The sequence below is a fragment of the Eucyclogobius newberryi genome, unplaced genomic scaffold (assembly GCF_026437365.1).
Source record: "Eucyclogobius newberryi isolate DKJ021-1_F unplaced genomic scaffold, fEucNew1.0.hap1 SCAF_14, whole genome shotgun sequence".
Taxonomy (NCBI): Eukaryota; Metazoa; Chordata; class Actinopteri; order Gobiiformes; family Gobiidae; genus Eucyclogobius; species Eucyclogobius newberryi.
In genome coordinates, this window is record NW_027315768.1 from 11,860,025 (window position 1) to 11,865,841 (window position 5,817).

Genomic DNA, 5,817 nt, shown 5'->3' on the forward strand with positions numbered 1-5,817 from the left:
GTTCTTCCCTTTGTTTGCCCTGAAGATGCCCGAAACGCATAGGCTCGACTCATTTAATAAAGCACTTTTCATTCAATTGGCGTGCCTCAGATATTTCATGTCCAAAGACATGCATGTGTTAGGTAGAATTGGCAACTCTAAATTGGACAGGTGTTGAAAATTAGCATATTCTGCTATATACACTTAAAACATTGCATCTGGTTTGTCCAATGTAAATGCTATGTCCTGAAAAAAAATGTTTTCATGTGAGTTTCAAATTTTTTATCCTGAAGAGCACCCAATCTGATACTTCCTATAGACCCATTGAAGCTTGTTTCTGAAGAACTGTTTACATAGTTTCCTTTCACGTTCAGAGGTGTCTTTTACTTGAGCTCCTTCACAGCTGGACCTGGAGGCAGTGACTGCTTGTGCTTCTCGGCCTTCTCTTTGTCAGTGATTACCAGTGTGTGCAAGCTGCAGCGTACCTTGAACTTCACATTGTCCTTGTTCTGCTTCATCTTCACCGACTTGGCGTTCTTCCTCCTGACTGTAAGCAGGAAATCTTTGATCTCTTCAGTTTTACGGAGCTTGTTGCTGCCAAGTCCGCGAATTCAGTCTGAATCAGAGAGGGATGTGGGGAGGTGTTTCGGGCTTGTCCCACCGGGAAGACCCAGGACACACAGGAGGGACTATGTCTCTCGGCTGGCCTGGGAACGTCTCGGGATCCTCTCGGAGGAGCTGGAGGAAGTGTCTGGGGAGTTGGAAGTCAGGGAGTCCCTGCTTAGACTGTTGCCCCCGACGGATAAGCGGACGAAGATGGATGGATTTTTTTAGGTGAAAATGAGATTGCAGTACGTTCTCTGCTTCTCATTATAAATCATTTTTATAATCGCAATTATAAAACAGAAAGTAAAACTCAAGGCATAAAAAAGTGTAAACTTTAGCACTAATTTTGTCCGTTTAAGTCTGTTAAATAAGTCCATTTTTAAATTGAGTCCATTATTTTTTCCATTTTCCGAATGCAAGTTACTACTTTGTGATGATCCAAAGGTACATTATCCATTTTCAAAGTACATTGCAGGAGTTTTAAACCCCAAGTAGTTCTAAAAGTGAGTGGGATGGCAATGTCAAAAACAGTGTGCAGCGCTTTTTTTTTTTTTTTTTTTTTTTATCTCAGTCTAATATTTTAGAGCAACAGAACAGTCCCAAAAACAGGATAAGGAAGTCTGCTTGAACAAATCTTGAAAAATGACCCAGTGATGCAAAAATGAAGAATTGGAAAAAAAAATCTTTGGCCAACTCAAAAGCTCATGTGTATAGATAAAGAATGCCCAAAATGACTTACTATTATTACATTTGTGCGTAGTTATTACATTTTCCGGACATGGTTTTTATACCACAAACGTAATAAATCCCCACAAATTGAATATCGATTTTGTTTGTGGGAAATTCGATTATTACATGTGCGGTAGGAAATTGCTATTATGTTTGTGGGAAATTATTAACTTTGTGGGATTATTAAGTTTGTGGGGCTAACAGAGGGCTACGGGACAGGTCGGAGCAGAACTTCCAATCGGGAAAAAATGACATCCACTCGCAACTGAATGTATTTATAGATTTTAGAGCAAATCTGCAAAAATCCCATAGAGATATCCTAATAACAAGTTGTGTTGATAACAGTGAAATAGTCATGTGCTGTTTTTGTGCACAGAGCCTTACGGGTGTTCCACTTCCACGGATCTGACCTGTAACTCTGTCTGGTGCTGTCAAACATGTTTAAAGTAATCAATCAATCTTTATTTTATAGAGCCTTTTACAACACTCAAGGTGATCAAAGTGCTTCACAATAAAAACAAGGCAATACAAAAGCATGAAATAGTACAAAATAAAGTGTCACTACATTACTAAGTGTTAAAAGCCAGTCTAAATAAATACGTTTAGACTCAATATTTAAAAAGGCCCAACTCTGGGATTGCACCACCAGTGACAGAGAAAGCTATACAACTGAGACAAGCAGGTGGCGGACTCTGAAAAGTTACATACTCGATTTCAGAACTATGTATCTGGGCCTCAAAACCCCTGCCATGGACAATATAGATGGATACCTGTAGAATATACTGGTTTCTTTCGTTAGTAGATGTCTTTGTGTATTCTTTTTTTATTGTAGAAAAAGGTTCAGTTGTAGTCATCTGGACTCAGTTTAGAAAAAGCTAGACGTAAGCCCCGCCCATCGGGGGTTACGGGCGGGGCTTACCACAGAATAGAATAAATATCTGAGTTCCCGGCCTAAATTCGCTTATTGACAATGACTCTTGGATGAGAGTCGAAACGTCTAGCTTTTTCTAAACTGAGTCCAGATGACTACAACTGAACAACTGAACCCACGAATGAGGGATTACACTGACATAATTCTTTTTTTAATCATTCCTAATTCTGCTCTCTGGTTCTGTTCTGTCAGTGAAGTGTTTTTAACTTTTAAAAATATAACATATACATTTATTAAAAAGAATATACATCTGGCAGCAAGGAAAAGGACTGGACCGGCATCATAACTGACATACGGACTGGAAAAAAATCACACGGACTCAACCTGGAAATGGAAAAAAATAAACAGACTAAATGGGACTTTTGTTTAGAAGCTGGTGTGCATTGACATTTCTTTTCTTAGGTTACCCTTTTTTGTTTTGTTTTCTTTTCTAGAATCTTATCTCAAAATTTACCCAATCTGTTGTCTCTGTTTCTTGTTTGTCTTGAGTTTTTGTTTGTGTTTATTTTTTGTCTTTCATTTTGAAAAATACCAAAATAGTAAAAGAAAAGTTACATACTGTACATACACCATCTGACATTCAAAATCCTACTCAATGCAGATGCTACAGTCAATATACTGTTTTCATGATCTCTCTGTCTTCGAATTGTATTGTTTTGTATTTTACCAATAAAAGAAGAAGAAAATGTGTCTTAAACTCTCCACATTAGTCGCCCAAAAAAATGCATCTCGCAATTGACTTCCATTCCATTGGCACGAGACCTTGCACCATAACCCATTCCTTTCCTAACTCTCTGTATAACATTACAGCATTACATCTCCTTTACCAGTGCGGTCCACACCACAGACTATGCAGCTGCCCTGTGGCTGTTAACTGTCTATCCGGGCGTCTTCACAAATATCAGAAACATTCCAGTGATTTGTGTGGGAATGGCAGCTGGATCTCCACACCTAACCACATGTCCCATCCAGCAGGCTCCAGAGGTGTGTGCCCGGCTCAGGCCACCACATATCACTCCCAATATTACTACAGAGAGAGCTCATGTTCTCCGGAGGGCAGGGCGGGCAGGTTAAGAAAACGCAGATTTTATTAAAAAGCTGTCTACTTTCAGCCTAGGGTAAATATATATCCAAGATGGGGTATGTTTATTAGCATTAAGGGAGTTTTAATAAAGTTCTCCCAACCTCAAAACTGTTGAAAATGGTGGCTTATTTACTTTAAAGAATAGATTTGATGCATATCTTACAGTACAACTTAATTAAAACGTGCAAAAAGTGACATAATGACTGAGTACAACCAATTACACAGAGTACGAAGTGTGCCCAAGTAATGTGTTTGTCAAAAGAGTCAAATCTATTTCTATGGCTGTGGTTTGGATCTTAAAATATTAAACTTGGGAACATGAATTCATTCATTTTCTACCGCTTGTTCCCTTTCGGGGTCGCGGGCGTCTGGAGCCTATCCCAGTGACTTTGGGCCTTAGGGCAGGGGCCAGCTTGTCATGGAGTTAACTCAGAGACATGGACATTACAGACAGTTCACTCTCACATTCATTCACTAGGGCCAATTTAGAGTTGCCAATGTTGCCTAACACATGCTTGTGTTTGGACGGTGGGAGGAAGAACCCGGAGAGAACCCGGAGAGAACCCACGGTAACATGCAGACTCCACCCAGAGAGATCATGTGATGTTGGTCTGGTCCTGCAACTTGGGAACATATTATGAAAAATAAAAATTTGAGCATTTTTTGTAGCATGTTTCTTTCATGTTTGAATTGTGTTTTCCTGCAACTGAGGCTCGAGTGCTCTGAATAGTCCTGTTTTCACCTACCCCCTGTCTTATGAATATATTTCTGAGGGGGAATTTGGTAATTTGCTCATCACCTTTTAGGGCTAAGCCTTATTAGCCATAGCTTATTAGCTATTAGCTTATTATGCATTAGCTTATTAGCCAGATTGTTTAGAACGTCTGGCTCTGCCTCTGATACATGGGTCCAACTATTACACTCTGGATAGCTACAATTAGGCTTTTCATCAGAAAACACAGGAAAGGGGAACGTAGTGTCAAAATAAACTGCTGATGTCCTTTCAAAATAAGTTATCTAAAAACATTACAGTCACGTAAACAACATACATTGCATCAGGACCTCAGGGAAAGACTCATGATGGATTGTTGGCAAAGTAAAGTAATAAAATACACTTCACAAGGTCAAACGTCAATTTTACAAGAACAGCTTAAGAAAGGAGACGGCCTGGCATGTGACAGCTGAAGCTTTGCATGACCCGAGCCTGTCGTTAACCTTTGTATAGTTGAACCTCCTTCATCCAGCCAACATCTACTCTTTAGATACTCACATGCAGAGTGGAAGTGTATAAAAAGACGATGCACAGACTTGTGTTGCAGGAGCAGCTCTGAAGTATCTGGTGTAAACAGACACTTTTAAATGTTCACACATAATTATACAGGTTTACAGTTAAATAAGAAGAGTTTTGAAAAGGAAGTCAGATTTCTATTATCAAGCAGTTTTAGATCCATGTTGCAGTTTACAATGGACAAAATGTATTTGAATTATCTAAATTTGTTTTGAATGTTTTTATTTTATTTGAGATTAAAAAAGCACAATATCTGCTTTAAAAGCCCTGTACCTCCAGTGTCCTCACTCTGCTGAATATGAAAGTACTGGGTGCAACATCTTGAACTATTGTGCATCGTTGTCTAGTGATTATTCTAATTGATTTGGATTTGAATTGAAATTGCTATTTGAACGGTTGCAGTTAGAAATTAAAATGTATGAAACGTATGCTAAAGTAAAGGAACATCTCTATTGCTTTTGGACACTATCTGCCGCTTGTGTCTAATCTCTCATTTTAATGAAACCATCTCTTGTCACCTCACTGAGATTCATTCAGCACAGAAGTACATTTGTCTGCCAAGTGTTGACTGAGAATGAGCAGAAACTAAATAAACACATTGCCAAGAGATTGAATCTGTCAGGGTTGACCTCCGCAATCTTTCTTCTGGGGTTTGTTTTTCCCACTACCCATTTTTTGCTGCCCTTTTTTCTCGATGCTTCCATCCTCGTGTCCTCCTCTGACTCCTGCGGTCGCCGTCTCCTTTGGTGCGCTCTGGGTGTTTGACTGGATGTTCTTTATGGAGCTGCTGAGGATCATACTCCATGAGTAATAGTGATCCAAAGGGACAAGGCCAGATGCTTTGAATGCTTTCCCAACACTAGTGGGATCAGCGGTAACCGTAGCCTATCTGAGCCGGCTTCACACAGAATCCCTTGCAACAACAGGAGAAGGGTTGATTTAAGTCAAACCAAGCACTGGCAAAGCCTTGAGGACTTAGAGGCAAATCCACACATGAGTATCATCAACATATTAAACAGTTAGTGAGGTAACACCCTCTATTTGGCCAATCTAAGCATGGCACTTTTGGAATGTGTGCTGTACCAACTTTTAAATACAATATTTGTTCTGGATTTGGCAAGGTAAACTGGCTGACATAGGCTTGTTCAATAAGACGTTTCTCCGTAAATCCTTGAAGGAACATCTCGATCTCTGCTCATT

General features: G+C 39.6%; 1 pseudogene; it reads right to left on the reverse strand.

Annotated features, from left to right (window-relative positions):
• Positions 1 to 362: 362 nt before the first annotated feature.
• LOC140359259 (large ribosomal subunit protein eL38 pseudogene) lies at positions 363 to 5,415 on the reverse strand (annotated as a pseudogene).
• Between the last annotated feature and the right edge of the window lie 402 nt (positions 5,416 to 5,817).